At 35.9% G+C, this 26,525-nt stretch overlaps 1 pseudogene across 1 annotated transcript; it reads left to right on the forward strand.

The window, feature by feature from the left end:
• The first annotated feature begins 4,471 nt into the window (after nt 1–4,471).
• On the forward strand, nt 4,472–24,965 carry LOC309823185 (eukaryotic translation initiation factor 3 subunit E-like; annotated as a pseudogene). The gene is made up of 3 exons: nt 4,472–4,711; nt 16,210–16,447; nt 23,612–24,965. The product of its transcript is annotated as a eukaryotic translation initiation factor 3 subunit E-like (transcript).
• The last annotated feature ends 1,560 nt before the right edge of the window (nt 24,966–26,525 follow it).

A 26,525-nucleotide genomic window follows, 5' to 3' on the forward strand; every position in this document is an offset into this window, starting at 1 on the left:
ACCTGAACTATTACATAACTCAAGCCAATTTATTTGGATTAAAATTTATCTCCTTAAATATTTTTCAACACTTGAAAATATTAAAAACCTAAATATTGACCACTGCAACTCCCATTACTCTCATGTTCTAAATTTATTTTCTCATTCGGCAGTTAGATTAAGAGAATCTCTATTGCTTAACGTATGGTCAGGCCACTCATTAAGTGAAGGTTGTTCTCTTGCTCTCTGTACGTCCCCTGCCCAACCACTGCCTGCCTCACCTTTATCCCACTCACGTGACTGAGCTTCCTACATCCTTGCCCCAGGCCCCAGCTAGTGATTGTTCTTATCAGAAGCAGTGAGGGACGTGCCCCTCTGATGGCTTTCTGCTGGTTTCCTGGTAACTAATGAGCCCGCCTGCCGTGCACTGTACATGGTAGGGTGTAGCTCCAGGACCTTGCTACTGATGTGTAAGCTCCCCCATCCATTAAAGGAATGATGTCTCTGTTGCTGACTCCAGGCTCTTTCTTCAGTCTTGAAGCTGGGCAAGCACAGGCCTTGCAGGCTGGCGGAGTGAAGCCCAACACTTAATTTGTTGCCTTGTGTTTCTTTCTCATTCTACCATTCTTGTATAGGAGGTCAATTTAACTTTCGTCTGAAGTGTAATTATTTTCTTTCAAATATTTCAGAGTTTGGTCCATTGACTACTACGATGTCTCTCTCACAGCTTTTTAAATTTTTTTTAAAAACATTTTATTGACTATTACTGACATTCATCTGCCTTTTCAGTTGCCACTATTTCTCTTCCTAGAGATACTTTTCTTTAGGTTTCCTTATCATTTCCTACATCAATCACAGAAGATCTTTTACTATTTGTAAAGCAATATTAAACTAAAATAAAGGCTTATAGAACTTCCAGTTCAAGTTGTAACAGAGAGCACGTATATTTATTTCACTTTCTTTCTGAAAATTCAGTGAAATTACAACACAAATGACAAAAACAGAGCTGAGTAAAGTGAAGCTATCATCAGAACAAATATTTAGTTAACTTCTGAATAATAAAATTCAGATGGACTTATTTGAAAGATAAGTCAGATGAAGGGTACCTAAGTTTAAAGCCAATAAAGAAGAAATTATAAAATAAAAGTAAACTGCTATATATAAAAAGAGAAAAACAATCACCAATATAAAATGTTAAAAATAGACTTGAAGAAAAAAATCTAAGAAATTACCAGAATATACACAAAAAGAGAAAGAGATGAAAAAGTAAGAAATCAGTATTAGAGATATAGATAGTTATTCTGGGAAGTACATCATTTATGAAATAGGAATTCCAGAAATGCCGAATGAAGAAAATGGAGGGTGTGGTAGATAAAACAGTGGTTCTGAAAGATGTCTATGTCTTAATTCCCAAAACTGTGAATATGTTACATTACATAGCTAAAGAGAATTTGCAAATGGGATTAAATTAAGGATCTTAAAGTGGGAAAAGTATCCTGAATTATTCAGGGAGGCCCAATGTAGTCACAGGGGTCTTTATAAGAGGAAGGTAGGAAGGTCAGAGTCAGAGAAAGTGATGACAGTGGAAGTCTGAATGATTTAAGGAAGGAGCCGTGAGCCAAGGAAGACATGTAGCCTTTAGAAGCTGGAAAAGAAAAGGAAATGGATTCTATTTTAGAGCATCCAGGACAAATGCCTCTGATGACACCTTGATTTTGGGACTTCTGATCTCCAGAACTACAGATAAAAACTTTGTGTTGGGCTTCCCTGGTGGCGCAGTGGTTGAGAGTCCGCCTGCCGATGCAGGGGACGCGGGTTCGTGCCCCGGTCCTGGAAGATCCCACATGCCACGGAGTGGCTGGGCCCGTGAGCCATGGCCGCTGAGCCTGCGCGTCCGGAGCCTGTGCTCTGCAATGGGAGAGGCCACAACAGTGAGAGGCCCACGTATCGCAAAAAAAAAAAAAAAAAAACAACTTTGTGTTGTTTTAAGCCACTAAGTTTGTGCTAATTTGTTACAGAAGCAGTGGGAAACTAAGAGAGAGAGAATGAAATAATCAAAGGGAAAATAAAGTGGAATTTTCTGAGGGCATAAAAAAGAACAGTGCATTCAAGATTGAATGAAGGCTTCCCTGGTGGCGCAGTGGTTGAGTCCACCTGCTGATGCAGGGGACACAGGTTCGTGCCCCGGTCCGGGAAGATCCCACATGCCATGGAGCGGCTAGGCCCGTGAGCCATGGCCGATAAGCCTGCGCATCCGGAGCCTGTGCTTTGCAACGGGAGAGGCCACAGCAGTGAGAGACCCGCGTAACGCAAAAAAAAAAAAAAAAAAAAAAAAATTGAATGAACCCCTCTAGTTCAAAACAACATTCAGTGGAAAAAAACAAAAAACACCACAACTAGACATATCACAAAATTTAGAACAAGAGAAGATCTTAAAAGTTGTTGGCAGGAGGACTTAAAATGAAAGTTAAAGCAATACTAAACTAAACAGCCATAAACAAAGGATCGGTTTTAAGATGGGCATCATAAATATTTTTCACAAGAATCATTGGATAGAAGATGATGGAACATTCCTTCAAATAGATGTCTAGAATAAATGGTTTTAAAAATTGATATCTAGCCACAAGAAGACTATTAATCAAGGTGAGAAACAAAGCATTTTGGAAATGTAAAAACTCAGATAGTTTACTACGTGTAAATTCTTCCTTAAAGAAATATATAAAAGTGTACTCTGGCAAAATAAAGCCTGAATCTGGGAAAAAGGAAAGTAAGGAATTTAAGAACCCACATACCAGATTCAGGAAACTAAAGAATAGAAATTTCTGGATAACAGGTAAGTAGCAGTGTTGAAACCAAGCAAAAAGAAATTAAAATAGGAAGTCAATGAGTTTTGAGAAAAACTTGTGTGAGAAGAAAATGAATATACTGGGACCAATGATGTAATGAGAAAGCTGGGTGGTCTTGGAGACAAGGTAAATGCAAATCAAAACATAAAATCTTGTAAAAAGTACACTACACCCTCACAATTATATCAGTTTTCAGTATTTCTTTGTTACTTGAACTTTTATCCTCCTATATATTTGAAGAATTCATTTAAAAAGTTATGGGTTTTGTCACATCAGGAAGCATAGATTAGTTGAAAAATCTTCTGCAAGGCAGAGGTAGCTTTGAACCCAGGCTCTGATTTCTAGTGAATATTGATTATGCTACTGTCCTTACTGAGTTTTGTTTTTATCATCTCAAAGCTGGACAATAAATTTCAATTCATACATAGGTTAAAGAATTACTTCAAGATACCATGTAAAAGCCTCTATCATAATGTAGGCATTTATCAATATTATATGGTTTTTGCCTTCCTATTCTACCCTTGGAAGTGTAAATTTGAACTCTTTTACTATTTCCCAGCCTCCATAAAATCTTGGATTCTCACAATTTATAAGGACGTCCTCACTGTAATTTAGGGTTAAGGTTCTCTTTAGAGTCTCTTTAGAAGCAGCTCCTTTTCTAGGTGTCTACCTATAGCCAAAGTCTAAATTTCAATAGCAAGCACTGATGAGATTTTTCACATTTTCAAGTAAGAGTATTTCTTTTCCTTATGGTAGTTAAATAAATGCTTGTTTAGGGAACAGGGAGGAAAATCTTAAACTGTTTCACAAACCTGTTCTTTTTTACACCTACTTCCTCTACTTATTGCCCAGGGAGTTTGAAAGAACATCCTGGGATGCCTGACAGTATAGTTGCAAAATCTGTAGCATTTGAAATGGTCCAACCATTTTTATAGACATCCGGCTTTCAGTTGAGACTTTTAAAGGTTTCAACATTATTTGCAATTCCTAGAAATATTTTTAAGAACACAATGAAGGAAACTGAATTACCACTAACCAATAATTCTTCAGTCTAACCTTGTTTAGCTGTTTGTAGTCCCCCATTATCTGACCCCCTAAGAAATATACACATTCTTTTGGCATTTCCTCCATCTTAAAGGCCCAATATAGATTTTTTGCAACATACTTCTTCCATAGAAGGTATATTTAAAGTGGTTTGAGTCATAACCATATCAGATTTTTTTGATCACATTTCTATCAGATGTTATTAGTATATGTATTTCAAATAGACATTTCTCTCCAAACAAATCCTGAGATCCCTTATTCTCTACCCTCAGCACTTCAGTTTGGTGCTGAGTCTGTGAAAGCTTATGAATGGCCAAGGAGGACAGCACTGACTCTACTGCAAGTCTCTGGGGCTACTGCCCCAGGGTTTCTTTCTCTTTATGCTCATGGATGGCCAGAGATCTCTTGCAGCTAGGGGAGGGATTCCAATTCCCAGCAAGAAGGCTCTCTTGCTATAATACATTCAAATTACCTTCTCATTTTGGAGAGCCTGAAGAATGCTTTGTTGTTCTGATGTTCTTTTTTCTATCATCCACCAGCATGCATGCACAAATACAGTGATGCCTCTTTCTCTGAGGCCTACTAGCACACTGCAAAAGAACATGGGTGGACTTCTGGTTTCCAGTTCTGTGTGGAAGAAGATTGGAAGTCATCATTCAGTTCTAACAACAAGTAAAAAGCTGGACAGGATGAAAAACTCAACAACTCATCCTGAGAGAGGAATGCCCACAGGGCAAACTGCTGCCCCCAAGACTGGAGAGACAGTCAGGAAAATACAGGGAGTCTTGGCTTATAGGAGCAGAGACTCACCAGCAGAAACTGCTGCAGGAACCAGTGCTGGGGTAGAGAAACCTAAACTGTACTTGATACATTTCTGGAGGCTTTGCGTGGACAAATCTGAGAGTTAAAAATTCTAGAGGGACTCAGTCATAGGGGTCCCTCCACATTATTGTGAGATTTACTTCCAGGAGCTTGACCAGATTCTCACAGTAAATGTGTAAGAAAAATCCCCTCAGGCTTCCCACAGGGGGAGGTGGAAAAGGAACTATTATGAAATACCCAAGAGTACAGGTTTCCCTCACTTTTTCAAAGTAAGGGAGTTCATGAAATCTTTCATAAACTGAAATGGTGTAAAGCGAAGAAGCAATTACCTTAGGATACATTTTGCCAGTGGATGCATAAAATAAATCGAGCTAAAGCACAGATGCTCACAGGCACAGTTCAAAGCCTTGGTGGCTTGATGCTGAGTGTAATTCCTGGGGAAGGAGCTTGGTGGGGCCACCCTTATTGCTCTGGGTGCACGCTGCCTCTATAATGACTCGCTGCAGAACAAACATGCAATGCTAATTTTGTTTTTTACATTTTTTCATAAATGCCAAGATACTCTTCAGATTTCTTTTGGTTAGTGAAAGCAGGTACTAAGGTAGGTCTTTCATAAAAGTGAAGTGGTGTAAAGCAGACTTCCAAAAAGCAGGGGATAACTATACTCTTTTTTTAATTTTAATTTTTATTTTATGTTGGAGCATAGTGGATTAATAATGTGTTAGTTTCAGGTGTACAGCAAAGTGATTCTGTTATACATATACATGTATCTATTCTTTTTCAAATTCTTTCCCCATTTAGTTATTATAGAATGTTGAACGGCGTTCCCTGTGCTATACACTAGGTCCCTGTTTGTTGTCTATTTTAAATATATCAGTGTGTACATGTCAATCCCAAACTTACTCTGTTTCTTTTAACAAGGCTTGCCATCAGGAGAAACTAGTTAACCAGACCCTAGACTTCTGGGGTTTTATCAGAGGCTAAATGACATGAGGAAAGGAAATACCCAACTCTAGCCTACTCTAGCCTTCCATGTGGCAGAAGGGAAATACAATTGACCCTTGAACAACATGGGTCTGAACTGCCTGGGTTCACTTATAGATGAAGTTTTTTGAATAAATACTACATGATCCCTGGCTGGTTGAATCTGCAGATTAAGAGCCATGGATACTAAGGGCTGACTATTGGACTTGAGCGTCCTGGAATTTTGGTATCTGCGGCAGGTCCTGGAACCAACCCCCACAGATACCAAGGTATGACTGTAGTTAACTCAAGCCCACTTTAGCATCTTTTCTCAACTAAGTGGGGAGAAATAACCTGTGAAGTACAGTCCAGAGGCATAGGGTCACTGAAAGACTGAGATCTAATCATAGGACTATAAAAAGTTTCCCTCCCTCTTTACTTCACCACCACATCAATAAAGGCTTATTTACAACAGCTCCTTTTACTCAGTATTGCCATTGTTCAGCTCTCAAGAAAAATTTCTAGGCACACTAAAGGAAAAGACACAATTTGAAGCAACAGAACAGGTATCAGAACCAGGCATGGCAGGGATGTTGGAATTATCAGACTAGGAATTAAAAAATCTGTGGTTGATATGCCAAGGGCTCTAATGGATAAAGTAGACAGCCTGCAAGAACAGACAAGCAATGTAAGCAGAGATGGAAATCCTAAGAAAGAATAAAAAAGAAATGCTAGAGATAAGAAATGCTGTAATATGAACGAACCTGAAGGATACATCAATAGAATCCTCAAAAACTAAAAAGGAAAGAGAACAAAGACCAAGAAAAACAGAAAAGAATATCCAAGGACTGTAAGAAAACAAAAGGGTGTGACATACACATATAGTAAACCCCAGAAGGTGGAAAAGAGAGAAAGGAACAGAAGAAATATCTGAAACAATAATGACTGAGAATTTCCCCAGAGTAATGTCAGACACCAAACCACAGTTCCAAGAAGCTCAGAAAACAACAAGCAGGATAAAAGCAAAAACAAACAAACAAAGTGCACCTTGGGGTAATGTTTTTAAAATACAGAAAATCGAAGATAAAGGAAAAATCCTGGAAGAAGCCAGAGGGGGAAAAACACCATATCTACAGAGGAATAAAGATAAAAATTACATCCAACTTCTCCTTAGAAAGCATTCAAGTAAGAAGAGAGTGGAACAACATATTTCAAGTATTGAGAGGAAAAAAAAAAAAACATGTGAGAATTCTGTATGCTGTAACATTATCCTTCAAAAGTGAAAGAGAAATAGAAACTTTCTTAGACAAGCAATAATTGAGGAAATTTCTTGCCACTAGACCTGCTTCACAACAAATATTAAAAAAACACAACCTCTTTTAAGAAAAGGAAAATAATGTAGATACTCAGATTTATATAAAGAAAGGGAATAAGTGAAGGTAAAATATTTTTTTTCTTAGTCTTCATTGTTCTAACAATTTTTTTTTCAAATTAAAAATAGAAAAAAGTTTTAATTGTGCTTATGTATGTATCTTATGTATATTTGTTATGTATGCTTATATATAAGTGAAATGAACGATGATAGTAATACAAAGGATAAGGGGAAGGAATTAGGATTATTTTGTTATTTTAAAGTACTCACACTACCCATGAAGCATTAATTGAAAGTGGACTTGGATGTAGTTTACAACACAGGAAATATACCCAACATTTTATAATGACTTTAAATGGAGTATAATCTATAAAAATATGAGATCACTATGCTGTACAGCAGAAACTCATATTGTAAATCAACTATATTTCAATTTAAAAATGCAAAATTGAAAACAAAGTAAGAAAGTGGTCTTGGAAGTATCACTGATATGCAAAGAAAGGAGACAAAATGGAGTCATATAAAATGTCAATTAAAACCACAAAAGGCACACAAAAATGTAGAAGATAAAAATAGGCACAAAGAGCAATGACAACAGATAGAAACTGGGTTCAGTTATTTTTCGCCTTCTCTTACTTCACTTGCTAAGAAGTTGAATTTTCAGGATAGAGGAAGGGGCATGTCATTCATATATCTTCATGGTGGCTCTTAGTTTTGTCTTATTTTGGTTCAGCCTCCCTCTGTTTACTGCACATGCACTAACTGATATCTTTGCCATCAGTCTTGTCTACTTTGTAGTTAGGCCTCCTACATGCCCCTGAAACTAAAGTTTGCGATTTTGAACTTAGGGTTGTGACTGTCCTTCCAGGAGCATAGGCATCTCCCACCTGGTTAATTCAGCTGACCCTCAGTTTCATTTGGCAGAGACATGCAATTCTCCTCCATGCATCTGTCTGGTCTTGACCCAAGTTAACTCATCCCACTACAGTAGGGTTACTCACAGACCTGGTGACTTCCAACGTGGTCCCTCTTCTATAGAACTATGGCAGGACCAAGAGAGTGTCAACCATGTCTCTTACCATGCTGCTCCACCTTCCTTTTTTTTTAAATTAATTTATTTCATTTATTTATTTTTGGCTGCGCTGGGTCTTTGTTGTTGCGTGCTGGCTTTCTCTAGTTGCAGCGAGTGGGGGCTACTCTCCGTTGTGGTGCAAGTGCTTCTCATTGCAGTGGCTTCTCTTGTTGTGGAGCATGGGCTCTAGGCGTGTGGGCTCAGTAGTTGTGGCTCGTGGGCTCTAGAGCACAGGCTCAGTAGTTGTGGCGCATGGGGTTAGCTGCTCCGCGGCATGTGGGATCTTTGCAAACCAGGGATTGAAACTGTGTCCCCTGCATTGGCAGGCGGATTCTTAACCACTGCGCCACCAGGGAAGTCCTTGCTCCACCTTCTTGATCAGACTAGGGTACCTCACGTTAGCACAGTTTGCAGAGTGTCCTGTGTCCACCCAAATGATCTCAAAGGAGGGAGTGAGTCACAAGTCCCTGAATTTGGTACTCTCCTCAAATTGTCTAATAGACTTTCCTCACCTCCAGATCAACCACAGAGAGGGAATATTGAGTCACAAGGCAATCTCCTTCTCTCCCCCACCTCCATTTCCTGATGTTTCTTCAAGGTCAGGGTGAAGTATTATTTCACTTATCACATTGTCACCTTTCTTTCCATCTTGCCCTCAGGGGAATGTGGCTGCTTTCTCTACTGGAAAACACCTAGTTTAGCCCTTCATATATTAATAGAAACTAAAGAAATCAAGCTAATCTTTATTTTTCTCTACAGTGTTGGGATTTAAAATCACTGTCTTATTGTAAAATATTATTGGTACTCTGTCATCATCTCTTTTTCTCTTTACATTGCTTCTGAAACAGACTTTAATTTTCTCATTCCCCCAGTGACTGATGCCTATAGCCCTGGACCTCTGGTCAGTAGGCATGATGGTTATATATGCAGAAAAGTAAAGGCATAAAGTTCATTAATACTTTTCAAATAATTACCTTTTTTTGCCATTTTTATCTATCGTCTCTTTAGAACTTAGATGTATATTTCAACGGCTCATCTAAAAGCTTCTGTTACCAGGAAGTCTGATAATCTGTACGAAGTCTTTTTGCAAAACCTGAATTCCTTATGTCCTCCTGTAACCCTCACACGCTCTTGTAAATCTCATTTAATGGTGTCATTTCTAACTCAGTGCCCTACTCCAGAAACCACAGTCACATTTGACTTTACCATATCCTCCCTCTAACCCTTCCCTCCAATTAAGATGTGACTCAAGTATACCGCTTCAGAGTTGTCATCCTTAAATCCTTAGGAAAATAACTGAAGTCTCTAAATGTATGCTTCCTTTTTTTTTTTTTCCAAACAAAAATATTGTTACATAGATCACAGGTTGTTGAAAGAATTAAGTGAGATGATGTATGATGGATGTAAATTTCTTTGTAAAGTGTAGCATTACTCTTGTTTTTCTCCTCATAAACTTCCACAAGCTTCTCCTTTCCTACTGGGTCCTTCTGTGTTACGCTCAAGCTTTTAGCAAAATATTCAGGATTCTTCACCATTTTCCACCATCTTTAACACCTTGAACACTGAGTACTCAAGCCACTCTGAATTTTTTCTCCTTCAACATCAAGCCTTGCTTTTTCATAATTAAGCGTGCTCTCCACTGTTTATCTCACTGCTTAAAATGCCTTTCTGCCCCAGCTCGCTCTGCAGCTCTGCCATTAACTCTCCCAGTGACCTTGGGAAAATGTCAGAATCTTTCTCTGCCTCAGATTCCTAAATTCAAGGCTAAAGATAAAAATGAAGCTGTTTCTGTTTTGTATATAATTTCATTTGTTTCATTTTTTAAGATTCTACATATAAGTGATCATGTGATATCATGTGATATTTGTCTTTCTCTGTCTGACTTACTATACTTAGTATGGTAATCTCTAGGTCCGTCATGGAAAACAAATTTATGGTTATCAAAGGGGAAGGGGGAGGGTAAATGAAGAGCTTAGGGCTAACAGATACACACTACAACATAAAAAATAGATAAACAACAAGGTCTTACTCTACAGTACAGGAAACTCTATTCTATACCTTGTAATAATGTATAGTGGAAAAAGATCTGAAAAAGAATATATATATATATATATATATATATATATATATATATATATATACTGAATCACTTTGCTGTATACCTGAAACTAACACAACATTGTAAATCAACTATACCTCAATAAAGAAACAAACAAAAAATGAAACCAAACTCATAAAGATTAAGCAAAATAATACATATTGATATTACAAATTGGCCTATCTTGAGGGGCAAGTAAATGTTACCCACTAACTAAAGATTGTATTATTAATTACTATTTATTATCATCATTATCAGCGGTAGCAGCAGCAACAACTTCCCAGAATGCTCTTACTTAACCTTCAAGAGCTAGTTAAAATATCATCTCATCTGAAAAGACTGCTCCAGGGAAATATATTCATTTATCCTGTTGTACTGTCTTTTCCATCTTGTATTCATTTCTTCCCAGTTTCTCAGCGTCTTGAAGGCAGAGACCATGACAGTCATCTTTATAGTTCTAGTGCCTGGTCAGTGACTGCATATAGCAGGTGCTCAATAAACAGTTGCTGAATGAAGGAAAACAAAACAAAAAAATAATAAAACTTATTGTGTTGTTAGCGTGTAACAAATTGTTTTAAGATCTCCTATGTATTAAGTCACTCAGTTCTCCAATAGCCCTGTCATTAGCTACTCCTATTATCATCCCATTGCAGGGGGGGTAAACTGAGAGATGGAAAAATGCATTAATTTGGTCACAGTCAGGACCGGAACCAAAATGACATAGGGCAAGTCCATGAAATGATTGGATCCATTGCAAGATAGGTTTAGGCCAGAAATCCATTTACTGCCTTGCAATAATATTAGGGATTACGGTCACTTTAATTTCAGTATCAAGTAAGGCTCAGTTTTCAACGCCTGACGATAGATCGTGGGTATTCTTCCTCCTCAATATGCAGTTACTTTAAGGCCATAGGTTCTTTCAAGGAGAGATTGGCGAAACATTTATTATACATGCTTTTGGTGGCATGACAGAGTCTTTCCTCAAGAGAATTTATCTCCCTTTGGGTCACCAGGCCCTGTGTGTGAGGTTAGCTCAGATCTGGAAACTGGGCAAGGAATAGTGATTTTTCATTGCAGAAGCTAATAGAAGCCTTGGTTTATTTTCTCTTGAGGTTTTTTATTCATATCCAGCATCACCCTTGCTTGCTGCTCATTTATTTCACTCCTAGACATATCACAGTGTCTTATAATTGTCAAAGAACCCCGTAATTTAAGGGCCCCTTGTTTTTCATATTAGTATTGCTGTGCTTTATAGTAATTATACTGACTTTGCTCCTGATGGCTATGTGCCACCATCTGGTCTTTGCTATTCGGGAGCCGTGTCATCTTCATTGACACGAGGGCCCTATCTCTCATGGCATCATATCCTCCTGCTAATTCTGTCTTACAGAGGACAGCCACAATGAACTTCTCAAAGATACTAGTGTTCTTCTCACTAATGCATGCCTTCTTGGGTACAACAGCTATCACCATTCCAGACCTCAGGCTCCTGCTTACTCTGTATCTTCACCATAACTTTAGCCTAGAAGACACTGAGGCCAAATATTGTCTCCTTTGCAGTTTTTCTACATTTACTATTAAATCCTGTGCTTGAATTTCAGGAAAGGTTACCGCTAGTTGTAGGAAACAAAAGTTTTGAAAATTTTCCATGAAGGCCCTTTGGCTTTCCCAGCATTCCCTGAATTCATAGGTGGATAACTTCAGACTGTCATTCTCTTTCTGCAAGGTTTCCAATATAAACAAAAAAACAAACAAACACACAAAGAAATTAAAAATTCGGCTTATTCCATGGTCTTTAAAATTGCCATTGTCCCCACATAGTTCAATATTGAAGCTACACCATAAGCCAATGTTTTCTCTCTCTCTGCTGCTGGTCATCCCATTCTAAAACAGGTGAAAGTATGAGTGATCGCCGTGCTAAAAGCAGAACTTAAGACAAGGACTTATTAAAATGTAGCTTATTTAGAAGGTGATACCCAGAAACAGAAATGAAGAGATGAGGAAAGTGGCACAGGAAAGGAAGCTATTTGTTCTCACTGTTAACAACTGGCACTTAATCCCACTGTGGGCTTCATTCTCTCTAAAGAACTGTGTTGAATGTACTTGTTGAATGAAGAAGCAGAGCCTGGGACCTTGATTACTAATCCCTAGCTCCACTGATGGATGGATTCATCCAAGGGCATTCACTCTCTGAATTTCTGGGCTGCTTTGCTGATACTTCCTGAGTTGCTATAACAGAAAAGTGGAAAAATATGGCTATAGTTTCATATGGGATGTGATAAGTGTGATGAGCTCTGTCTATGAAAAATGCAGCTTAGATTACAGTAGGCTAAGGGGTTGTGTCATAGGGCACAAGAAGCAGCATTTCCCTTATATTCGTGATCACATTTTTACTTATTATATCCATTTTACAGATGAGAAAATTTAGGTTCAGATTCTGAAATAATTTACCCAAGGTCACACAAAAAAATAAGTGACAGAATATAATTAAAGCTCACAAGAAATGAAGAATCTCCAGTCCTACCCCAGACGTACTGAATCTGAATCTGCATTTTAATAGAATCTCTAGATATTATACATGCATATTTAGGTTTGCTAAGCACTGGCTTAAATTTTTTTTCTTAAATGCCTATAGTTATAAATCAAAAGAGAAAGTTATATATAGTATCAAGTAATCCAAAAGGTATACTGTTCTTTTAATTAAACCAAAGAAATTCTCCTAAGTATTTTCTTTTATAAACCTTTAACTAATTAAAATATTTTGCTGGGAGGGACCCAGTGCAATTTTTTTTAAAGAAGTTTCTGTGAGTTAGAGTTGGGTTGGGAATTGATATAAAAGGAGTGTTACTGTCATAAGTAGTGTGCCAATCAGAGGTGAAGGCAATGACACACGTGGGTATAACTCAAGGACGACTTATTTGAGAGTGTATTAGTTTTCTATAGCTTCTGTAACCAGTTACAAAAACTTAGCTTAAAATAACACAAATTTATTATCCTACAGTTCTGTTTGCTTGGCTATTTACTCTGCTCTGTTTCTCTTCTCTGCTCTGGAATAAAGATGTTGTTCAATTGGGCTTTTATCAAGAGGCCCTGGAAGAATTTTCTTCCAAACTCATTCAAGTTTTTGGAAGAATCCAGTTCTTTGTGATTCTAGGACTGAGGTCCACATTTTCTTGCTGGCTGTCTGCTGGGGGCTGTCATTAGCATCTAGTGGCTCTTAGGTCCTTCCCTGTGGGTCCCTGCATCTCAGAGTCAGGAAGGGCACATCAAATGGGCTCCTGCTTGGAATCTCTCTGATTTTCCCTTCTGTCACATATATCTTGCTTTCCCTTCTGCCACATTTTTTTCTGCCTCCAGTCACAAAAGATTCTCTACCTTTAAGTGCTCACGTGATTATATTGAACATGCCTGGATAATCCATATTATACTCCCTATTTTAAAGTCTGTAACCTTAATTTATATCTACAAACCTTCTTTTACTATGTAGCATAACATATCCATAGGTTCCAATGATTAGGGGATGGATATCTTTGGAGAGCCATTCTGCCTACCACAGAGTTTTGTGCTTCAAAATGTAGTAAGAGGTGGTTTGGGGATAGATTTTAGACAGCTATAAATGAGAGGAATACTTCCATTCTTTCAACAAATATTTACTGAGTAAATACTGCTCTCTAGTATTCTGGGCTAGGAGTTTAGCTTTTGAGCAATGGGGTGTTTTCAAAGATTATTAAGTAGAAAAGTGATAGAATAACCAGTATCAGCAAAGCAGCCCAGAAATGCAGAATAAGTGCCCAAACCCCAAGTTCCTGTCATCAGGCTATGGGTTCATACTTGAAGTGGAAGGGAGACTGATGATTTCTTCTTTTTTGTAACTGCAGGTTAGAGGTAGAGAGATAAGTGTCTCCTTTGGGAAGCTGGCCATGGAAAGAAAAAAGGAAGGATGACTTTGAGGAAAGGTACAAATTAATAACTGACAAAACTTTGTGCTTGGCATAAAAGGAATAAAGTTGATGAAGTATTGCATGATGATTGGGGGAATTTGAGGAATAACAAAATGATCATTACCATATCAATAATTCAAGAAGAACAAAGCAGCGATCCCAAATCACTGAAGTGCCATGCATGCTTGAATAGAAACACCAGGTGAGACTGCAGCAAACAACAAAAATAAAAACACCAACTTTTTTTGGTGTTCTTGCTTAATTGTTCTCTCCATTTGTTGCAGGCTGTGAAGTTGGACATTGCCTGGCATAATGGTGTGTTCCACAATCTTGACTTACCCACCAGTAAATCTCAAAATAACCCAGCTCTTCAAGTTTCAGTACAATTCTTGCCTATTTACAGGAAAAGAGTGTCATCATAGACAATGTGTTTCCAACAAATACATAGGCAGTAATTGGAGTAAAGCATGGACCAAAGTATTAAAAATGATGCAAATTGAGAATACACAGGAACTATTTGAAGAGTATAAGTTGAGGTTAAGTCAATCTTACCACTAGGGGAAGGTTGACATTTTTTTTTTTACACATATTCAGATGTTGTCTCCTCTAATACATGAACCAGAAACATTATGAAGAAATAATGGAATAGACACAGAGTATGACACATGTGGTGGGCATTTGCTTCAACATCTCTGGATGGGAGATTATTAAAAAAAAAATCAATAAAATCCTTAAGAAGTTATTCATTCATATCCATACCTTGGTGTATATTTTATGGCTTCAGTTCTCCTACTGAAAAATAGTGTTTATTTTTAGGTTAATAGACAAACACAACAATGCTGAAGGTCATACTACAATCTAAAATTGTCTCAAATGTTTTTGGTTTGGCTTTACGGAAAATGCATTGTGCCAAACACTTTTTCTCCTTTATTTTTAAACCCTTGTGTATTTTTAAAGAAAATGTAATCCACATGTTTCTTATTCATTTACACTTAACTCATCAAATTCCTCTTGTGTAAGAGTGACTTGGAGACCAAAAGACTTTGGAAAATTATTTGTTTGCCTTTGAAGCTCTTTCTTTTTATTAGGAAAGTAATAGCATGTTCTTTGGTATAGTTCATGTTAGATACTCAGGTATTCAGTTTTTCAAGTATGTAAATAACATAATCTAGAATATTTATATTTGTCCTTATATATTGCTTTCCCTATTCTATTAATATAATGGTAATTTTCACCATTATATCCTTTGTTATACTATTACTATGTTATTATTACTATTAGTATTGTTGTTATAAACTTCATAATAACATTAGTGGTGTTACAAGAATATCTATATATTTGCAACATCTTCATTTACAAAGTGGTTTTATCTTACTCATCTTTCCTTAAAGACTTGTATGGAAAGAGAATTCCAGGCTTTGTAGCATACTCACCTATTTCATTTCCTCATAAAATGTCAGACAGAGAGAATTTGCCAACTGCTTTACATCCTCCAAAAATCTTATTTTCAGTTCATCTGTTTTATTTCTACTTTCGTGACTAAGTGTGCTATTCATCTCTCATAGCTATTTTTAACCTCTCTTCAAATCCTTGTACAATTGTCTGACTTTATAATCTGAATTAAAAGTCATTTCATTGTTGAGCTGAATGATTCTGTCCTACTGGTTCCATTTATGTATTCTTTATACTTATGGATAATACATTGTTCTAGTTTGCTTATCCTCTGAATTATAGCCTGTCACAGGTCTTTAAGTATTCTTAAATAATCTTGTGGATGTATACTCTGAAACTCAAGAGCACCCCAAGCACCTTTAAAAGTAGGGTCTATTTCATGTCTTCTTATCATGCTTAGTTCTGATTGCTACAAATTTTAATCTTAGTAAATATGACTGGTGGGTTGCTAATCTTTAAAGTATTATGTGGCATGTGCTACTTGCTTTCTGCATGAAAATAATATAGTAAAATGCCAGATAAAAGTGGATTCTGACTTGGTCTCTTTTTAAAATTAGATTGCATGCTTGTAATCTATTGTAAGGATTGGTCCTTTAACTATTTTCTTAAATTTAAACTAGGGTCTTGAAAACACAGTGCACATGAAAAGAACAAGTAGTGAACAAGACCTTAATCAAAATTGCCAGTTCATTTGCAAAACAGATACTGATGGCCCACAACCAACAGGGCCTTTCTTAGGCTTTGTGCTAGATTTTGGCAATGAAGAGAGGAAAGACAACCTCTTCTCTCAGACAACTGACCATTTTGGGAGTCGCGATTTCAACACTGTGTGCAGAGTGATAGGACAAAGGTCAAAGAGTAGAGGCAGGCATCTCAGTCTAGTTTCATAAAAATGCTTTTGGAGCGATCTCAAAGTTAAGCAGGGTGTATAAGCTAAGCATTATAACAGGCAACGTGAAAGCCTCAATTTAAGAGACATTTACATCACTTACTTGTGTGGGTTACTGTTCCAAGCTCCTTACAAATATGAACTCATTCAATTCTCATCACTATCCCATGGGTAAGCACTGTTACTAACCTAATTTTACAAGTGAGAAAACTGAAGTAACTACAAGTTAAGTGAATTGCCCAAGGTCAACAGCAGGTCAACAGCAGGCACAGCCAGGACTTAAATATAGGTATTGTGGGCCTCCATAGTCTCTACAGGAGACTTTTAATAGGGAATTTACATACTCATGGAGAGCAACACACAATCAAGGAAGAACAAGTGGGTTGGCATTTCCTGAGGGCAAGTTATAACTGGGACAATGTCAAGAGATGAAGGAAGCTAAAGAAGTGAATGAGAACGATGTTACACTGAAAAACCAGGGTTTTATCTTAAACGAATCATTGTAATCATTGGGATAACAGGATTTTGTCTCAATATTAGAAAGAAGATTCTCTAGCATCATGGATTATGGGATACAAGATGGCTGGGTTGGAGGTAGAAAGACCTGGTAAGGGGTACCTGCAATAGCACAAGTGAGAGAAACAGTGAAATATGGTTGGAGGGAAGTTGAAGCTCACATGAGTTATTCTAGGAGAGGATATGTGAGGGCTTAAGCTGTTGATGTTGGAAAAGGAGAGAAAGTTGTGTCTGGAGTGATTGTACTGAGTTTCTGATTAAGGTAACAGTGTAGACAGTGGTGACTACTGGGTTAAAGAAGAAAACAAGATAATTGAACATTAGAAAATGCTTATGATACCATGTAAAGAGAAAAAGAAAGTAGAGCTCAGAATTGTATATTCTGTATTGTCCTTTAAAAAATATGTGTGTAATATGCACGGAAAAGCTCTGGTGAAAACAAGAACAACTATTCATTGTAAATGGTAAAATTTCTCAGAACTTTTTATTTTTCCCTGTATCTTCTAAATTTTCTGCAATGAACATGAATTTGTTATTTTTCCATTAAACTAAAATTAAGTGTTACTGGAAGGATTTAGACAGTGATCTTATTTAAAGTTAACTTCTATGATCTTTCAGGAAAGCAAATAAAGTACTTAGCAAAAGTAGATGATTTATTAACTTTGGATCAGGAATTCCCCTCTTAGGAAGCTAAAGTAATACGTAGGTTCTCACGTGTTTATTTATAAATATATTTATTGTCATGCAGAAAAATTAGCATTAGCAATTAGGGTTGTTGAAAACAATTATAGCACAAGTGTGTGAATGCATATTATACATTCATTAGAACAGTTACTTATAAAAATACTTAATCATCAGGGAAAATACTTCTGATATATGAAAACAGCAGGGTATGAGTTCTTTGATGCTATTTGCATAGGATATCTCTGAGTGAAATATGATACTGATTTTCTTTGACTTGCATTTTTTAAGATCTGTAAAATATACCTACGTATTTACTTATAAAATATAATAAAACATAAAAATAAAGACATTTAGTTCGAAGCGTGAGCAGTATCACTGCTGTTTAATCATTTCAAATGGGCTTATGTTGGACTGTAAGTACACAGCCAAAGAGGAGTGGAAAAGTCACCTAGACTATGAGGCTGGCTGTGTCAGGGGAAGCAATTGGTCAAAAATCATGATTATAGATGAGAATAAGTATGAAGGACCAATAATTACATTAAAAAGGATGTTTCTCAGGAGTATTTGAATATAAGAGGGATCATAGCTTTAAATTTAAAGAAGCACTAAATTTTGGAATTTCAGATACTAAGAAGATAAAAGGATATTTTTTGAGATATTATCATATTCTTGAGATTTCTAAAAACCAATGTTCAGAGCCTACACATAAATAGTGGACTTATTTGTGTTTTAGGCAAGTACTGCTTGTGTTATTATGTTTAGATATTTGGATACATTGACCAACATTCAGATATGGTAGTGCTATGACTTGACTTCCATGGAAAATGTGAAACTTAAGGTAGCCATGTTTTTCCTTTGTCCCATGAAAAGTAATAGAATCTTTAGAAAATTAATTCATCTTCATTTAACCTTTATCAGTTTTTGAAGAAACCATAAATATTTTAGATTCATTTGACAGAGCTAAAAATCCTAGGGTGTTAAAATAATTGAAACGATGGTATCCACATGTATATATCTTTAACTGCATGTTACTGGAACTTTTATGCTAATCTTTATATTAATTATTTATTGAATGACTACTATGTGCAAGTACTTTAAATGCATTATCTCATTTAATTCGCAGAAGAGATAAAACTTAGAAATAGATCAGAAACTGACTGGGAGCATTTAAATTGATTTTGTTATGTGACCACCAGGCTAGTAAGCAACAGATTCATTAGACAAGTAGGTAGTATAATCTACATTTGATAGGTGTTGGTATCAAGGCTGTGGCCCAAAGTCACATTACTGGAGCATAGTGTTGGAATCAAGATTCAAACAAAATTTGGTTGGAGCCTCTATGGCAACAATGTTTCCAGCATTTCTAGAAAATAGTATACCACTTACCATCCTTTAAAAACACTCTTGAGAATTTTCCATCTTAATAACTGATCTTCTCTTTTATAGGTACTTGTTAAATATTTCTCATAGTGCTTCCATACATTTTTTGTGGTCATATTTTTCATATACAGCTGTTGACAATTTATTTTATAAAGAGATAATTGATATACAACATGATATTAGTTTCAGGCACATAGCATAATGATTTGATATTTGTACATATTGAGAAATAATCACTACAGTAAATCTAGGAAGGATCTGTTATCATACACAGCTTCATAATTTTTTTTCTTGTGATGAGAACTTTTAAGATCTACTCTCTTAACTTTCAAATATGCAAGATAGTATTATTAACTATAGTCACCATGCTGTGCATTACATCCCTATGGCTTATTTATTTCATAAGTGGAAGTTTGTACCTTTTGACTCCTTTCATCCATTTGCAACCACCAATCTGCTGTTCTCTGTATCCATGAGCTTCTTTTTATTTTTTATTTTCGATTCCACATATAAGTGAGACCATACAGTATTTGTCATTTTTTGTCTGACTTATTTCACTTAGTATAATATGCTCAGGGTGAACCTATATTGTCACAAATGGAAAGATTTTATTCTTTTTTTTTTTTGCTGAATAATAGTCCAGTGTATACAAATATGCACCACATCTTCTTTATCCTTTCATTCATTGATGGACAATTAGGTTGTTTCTGTATCTTGGTTATTGTACCTAATGCTGCAATGAACATGAGGGTGCATATATCTTTTTGAGTTAGTGTTTCTGCTTTCTTTAGGTAAATACCCAGAAGTGGAATTGCTGGATCATATGTTAGTTGTATTTTTAATTTTTTGAGGGACTTACATACTCTATAGTGGCTGCACCAATTTACATTCGCACAAACAGTATATAAGTGTTCCTTTTTCTCCACATCCTCGCTAGCATTTTTTACCTTTTGTCGTTTTGATAATACTATTGTAACAGGTGTGAGGTGATATTGTGGTTTCAATTTGCATTTCCTGATGATTAATGACACTGAGCACATTTTCATGTACATGTAGGCCATCTGTATGTCTTCTTTGGACAAATGTCTATTCAGGCCCTGTGCCCAGTTTTAAATTGAATTGTTTTTGCTAATGAGTTGTATGAGTTCTTCGTATATTTTGGATATTAACCCCTCATTAGATATATGATTTGAAAATATTTTCTCCCATTTAGTAGGTTGTCTTTTCATTTTGTTGATGATTTCCTTTGCAGTATAGAAGTTTTTTAGTTTAATGTAGTCCCACTTTTGTTATTGTTTTTGTTGCCCTTGCTTTTGGTTTCAAATCCAAAAAAAAAAAAAAAAAAATCACAAAAACTATGCCAAGGAAATTACCTCCTATGTTTTCTTCTAGGACTTTTCTGGTTTCAGGTCTCATATTCAAGTCTTTAATCCATTTGAGTTATTTTTTGTGTATGGTGTAACACAGTGGTCCAGTTTCATTCTGTTGCATGTTGCTGTCCAGTTTTTCCAACACAATTTATTGATGAGCCTGTCCTTTCCTCATTGTATATTCTTGGCTCCTTTGTCATAAATTAATTGACCATATACATTGAGTTTATTTGAGAACTACCTATTTGTTCTATTGATCTATGTCTCTTTTTTTAGGCCAGTTCCATATTGTTTCGATGACTATAGCTTTGCAATATAGTTTGAAGTCAGGGAGTGTGTGATGATATAGTTTGAAGTCAGGGAGTATGATGCCTCCAGCTTTGTTCTTCTTTCTCAAGATTGCTTTGTCTACTTGGGGTCTTTCGTGGTTCCACACAGATTTTAGGATCTTTTATTTCTGTGGAAAAAATGCCATTGGAATTTTGATAGGGATTTCACTGAGTCTGTATATTGCTTTGTGTAGTATGCACATTTTAACAATATTAATTCTTCCAATACATGAGCATGGAATATATTTCCATTTATTTGTGCCTTCTTTAATTTCTTTAATCTGTGTCTTATAGTTTTCAGAATACAGGTTTTTCACCTTGGTTAAATTTATCCCTGAGTATTTTATTCTTTTTATTTTTTTATATTTTTTTATTTTATTCTTTTTGATGCAATTATAAAGGGAATGATTTTCTTAATTTCTCTTTCTGAGAGTTTGTTGTTAGTGCATAGAAATACAGTAGATTTTTTATATTGATTTTGTATCCTCCAACTTTACTGAATTCATTTATTAGTTTTAACAGTTTTTTTGTAGAGACTTTAGGGTTTTCTACATATAATATTATGTCATATGCAAAGAGTGACAGTTTTACTTCTTCCTTTCCAATTTAGATGTCTTTATTTTTCTTGCCTACTTGCTCTGGCTAGGACTTCCAAAACTATTTTAAGTAGTATTTACCTGTTAAATATTTCTTATAGTGCTTATGTTTATTCCTTTTGTAGTCATACCTTTTATATATAGCTGTTGACAATTTAATTTTTATAGTATGTAACTTTCCATATGTTCTATATATCTCTGTACTGTCATGATTTAACTTAATCATTTTGGGTTAAGGAGAAAGAGTTCTCTTCTGGAATTAAAAAATATATTTCTTTTTTTCCCCACAGCCCTTTCTCTTTTCTTTTCTCCATGTCTTTCTACCTCTTCCTTCCTTCTTTCCAATCTTTTTTTTTTTTTTTAAATAACTATTGTATTTAAACCTTGCAGTATTGGGAGAGGGGAGATTTGATATGGGGGTAGGTGTGATTTTTCATTCTATGTGATTTTTCATCTTACCAAGGACAGAAATATAATGGGAGAATTTTTTTCTTCAATGATTTTAAGAAAATATTGAATATTTATATTGGAACTCATTATTCTTTAGTTTTACTTGTTCTTATGAAGCAAGAATTGTTTTCTCTATTTTGCAGATAAGTCAACTGAATCTCAGAGAGATTAAATGATGCATCCAAAGCCATTCAGCAAGGAAGTTTTCTGAATGTGGGTTTGAACCCAGATCTGCCTGGTGTCAATGCTCATGATCTTTTTTATTCATATGCTCTCTTACTTTATTTTAAACATAGGATTATTAGACTTCAGAGATGAAAGAGCATTTGAGATTACTCATTCCAACAACTTCAATTCATGTTTTAGGGAACTGTAGCCTAGAGGAGTTAGACCACTTAGTTAAGGCCATGTAACCATAAAGTTATTGGGTTGGGCATAAAGTTCATTTGTTTTTTCCATAAGATGGCTCTAGTAGTGCTTAGTTGTCTAACTTCATTAGAAACAATTTTGTTAGATTGTATTGTGACAGCTATCATAACAGCGTGCATTAAAAAAAAAAACTTATCAAAATTGGTGAATTTTTGTGTAGCCATTTTAATATTGAAGATGGAAGAAAAAAGCAACATTTTCAGAATATTATGCTTTATAATTTCAAGAAAGGTAAGAATGCAACTGAAACGCAAAAAAAAAGGATTTATGCAGTGTATGGTGAAGGTGCTGTGACTGATTGAACATGTCAAAAGTGGTTTGTGAAGTTTTGTGCTGGAGATATCTCACTGGATGATGCTCCACGGTCGGGTAGACCAGTTGAAGTTTGATAGTGATCAAATCGAGACAATAATTGAGAGCAATCAACCTTATACACGTGGGAGATAGCCGACATACTCAAAATATCCAAATCAAGAGCTGAAAATCATTTGCACCAGCTTGATTATGTTAATCACTTTGATGTTTGGGTTCCACATAAGTTAAGCAAAAAAACTCTTGACTATATTTCCGCATAAAATTCTCCACTTACACGTAAGGAAAACATTCTGTTTTTAAAACAAATTGTGACGGGTGATGAGAATTGGATAGTGCACAATAATGTGGAACGGAAGAGATTGTGGGGCAATGAAGTGAACCACCACCAACAACACCAAAGGCCGTCTTCATCCAAAGAAAGTGATGTTGTGTATATGGTGGGGTTGGAAGGGAGTCCTCTATTATGAGCTCCTTCTGGAAAACCAAACGATTAATTCCAGCAAGTACTGCTCCCAGTTAGACTGACTGAAAGCAGCACTCGACAAAACACGTCCGGAAGTAGTCAAAAGAAAATGCATAATCTTCCATCAGGATAGCACAGGACTACATGTTTCTTTGAAGACCAGGCAAAAACTGTTACAGTTTGGCTGGGAAGTTCTGATTCATCTGCTGTATTCACCAGATATTGCACTTTCAGATTTCCATTGATTTCGGTCTTTACAAAATTCTCTTAATGGAAAAAAATTCAATTCCCTGGATGACTATAAAAGGCACCTGGAACAGTTCTTTGCTCAAAAAAATAAAAAGTTTTGGGGAGATGGAATTATGAAGTTGCCTGGAAAATAGCAGAAGGTAGTGGAACAAAAGGGTGAATAAGTTGTTCAATAAAGTTCTTAGTGAAAATGAAAAATGTGTCTTATTTTTAACTTAAAATCTGAAGGAACTTTTTGGCCAACCCAATACTATAGCACCAGCATTAATTGTGGTTGCTTTCTTTCCATATTTCAGGAACTAACAAATTGTCCTAAATTCCTTGGCTTACTGGGTTTAAATTTAAAACATAGACTCCTACACTTTACTTTTCCTTGGCAAGAAGGTGGAGTAGGACTTGACTATTCACATTGCACACTTTTTGGATCGGCATCTAGTCTTTTCATTGCTTGAGTTTCTCTCTGTAAAGGAGATATATAATGAAAAACAATCATTACAAGGGAAATTGGATCTTCTTAGTGATAATAACATAGCCTTTGCTATGTATGTATACCAAAACCTTTGTTCTGATGATATTCCTCATGCTTTGAGAGAAAAAAGAACCACTGTTGCTGTACAACTGAAACAGCTTCAGGCAGAAACAGAACCAATTGTGAAGATGTTTGAAGATCCAGAAACTACAAAGCAAATGCAGTCAAACAGGGATGGTCAGATGCGATTTGACTACCTGGCAGACAAGCATGGTTTTAGGCAGGAATGTTTAGAGACACTCTTGGTATGCAAAATTCCTATATAAATGTGGAAATTACTCTTGAGCTGCTGAATATCTTTACTTCTTTAGAGTGTTGGTTCCAGCAACGGATAGAAATGCTTTGAGTTCATTCTGGGGAAAACTGGTTTCTGAAATCTTAATGCAGTATTGGGATGCAGCCATGGAAGACCTTACATGGCTAAAAGAGACCATAGATACAATTCTGTGAGTTCTCCACTTCAGTCTCTTCAGCAGCGAACACGGCTCATTCATTAGTCTCTGTTTGTTTTCTTCAATAACCCCAAGGGCGTGATAATGTTATCGATCTCTTCCTTTACCATCCTCAGTATCTTAATGCAATTCAGACGATGTGTCCACATATTCTCCACTGTTTGACCACAACAGTCATAACAAAGAAAGATGTTTGAAAACGCCACAGGTGCTAAAATATCTGGTCCAAGTTATTCAACAGGAGTCTTACACATGTAAAGATCCAATTACAGAGTTTGTTGAATGCTTATATGTTAACTTTCACTTTGATGGGGCTCAGAAAAAGCTGAGGGAATGTGAATCAGTGCTAGTGAATGATTTTTTCTTGGTGGCTTGTCTTGAGGACTTCATTAAAAATGTCTGTCTCTTCATATTTAAGACTTTTTGTCCATCCATCAGTGTATCAGCATTAACATGTTGGCAGATAAACTGAACATGTCTCCAGAAGAAGCTGAAAGGTGGGTTGTAAATTTGATTAGAAATACAAGACTGGATGCCAAGATTGATTCTAAATTATGTCATGTGCTTATGGGTAACAATGCAGTCTCACCCTTTCAGCAAGTGATTGAAAAGACCAAAAGCTTTTCATTTAAAAGCCAGGTGTTGGCCATGAATATTGAGAAGAAAACCAGAATAGTAGGTCAGAGGTTCCTAACTGTATAACTCAGGACTCTGGCTTCTACTGAAGAACTGTACAGAAAAAATGAAAAATCTATAAAAGAAAGGTGAAATAAAACCATTTTACAAAGATGAAACATTATAGAAACAATTAACATGTTAAATATAAATTTTGGAGACTTTGAATAAAATTGGCTGTGCTTCATTAAAAAATAAAATAAAAAATAATAAAATAAAACATAGACTCTTGAAGTAGGGAGATGAAATAGAAAAAGATGTACCATTTGGACAAATGATGATTTTGTGCAGTTAAAACTGCACCCCTACCTCAATGTCAGGTATCTGGGTGCAAGGATTGGAGGTGGACTTTTAACTCCCCCTATCCACTTCAGCTGGATACCCTTGATCTATGTACCAATTCATGACCATTTGTAGTCACTCTTCAAATAGAGACTTCAAAAACCTTTCTTTTGTCTCTTCTTACACAGCATCTCCTTTAACTTTGTCACATGGTGTTGCTTTGCTCCTCTAGTCTCCATTTGGGGTGTATTGTTGATATGTTACTATAACATATCAACAAGCACTGATTGTTGCTTTAGTTATTGCTCTTAGGAGTGTCTTGGTCTTATGCCAATATCAACAGTGCTTTCATCTTTAGGGCTCTGAGCAGGCACTCTGTTATACAGTCATATGAACTGCAGACTCCATTGTAATAAATCTGTTCTCAATATACCCTTTAAGTTTATATTCAATTATCCTTTCACTCATAGGATTTTAACATTAGGCTAAAATTGAACATCTTGTTCTACTAATTATAAGCAATAAAATTTTTTACATTCTGTAACTAACTTTAATTCAGAAGTAAAATTAGCAACTCATGGACCTCTAAACTAGTAGTTCTCAAAGTATGCTCCCTGATTCAAAAGTATTAACATCACCTTGTCACTTGTTAGAAATAAAAATCCTTGGGCCCACTCAGGAGTCACTACTGAGTGATTCTGATGTGCACTAAAGTTTGAGAGCAACAGATCTAAACCATTATGCTTTACTTGCTTTACTCCTAAAATATTTTATATTACAACCACACGTGATGACCCATTCATTTCCAATTATGCTACTAAATTTGCCTATGTTTCTCTTTCCCAAATAGCATGTGTAACTTAGGGAAACTTGAAAGCATGCTGGAAAAAAAAGTGGTATGATGGAGATCATACCAAATGCCCTTATTGGCTTCACAGTAAACACTGTTTGCCAATTTTATAGAAGAAAATACTGCAAAATCTTCTTGTATATTTCTTACATATATTTCTTAAGTTTTACTTCATTGTTCCTAACATCAGAGAAAAAAATATATCAGAGGTTTTAGAATATAGGTTCAGTACTCAGTTATCGTATTTGTTCATTGCATTGTGGTTTATTTTAAAACTAGACACTGTAAATGAAGTTTCTTGGGTTAAACGTGCTGATTAAAGAAAGGGTAATTAATTTAGTCACAATTCTCCAAATAGGAAAGTAGTCACAACTCTCCAAATAGGTGTAGTTGAAACTGAACAACAGATTAATACTAAAATCAGTTTTACATTAGTTTACAAAAATATATGTATATTGTTCTAAAAAGTTTTAGACTA

The sequence above is a fragment of the Grampus griseus genome, assembly GCF_964374135.1.
Source record: "Grampus griseus genome assembly, chromosome: 5".
Classification (NCBI taxonomy): domain Eukaryota; kingdom Metazoa; phylum Chordata; class Mammalia; order Artiodactyla; family Delphinidae; genus Grampus; species Grampus griseus.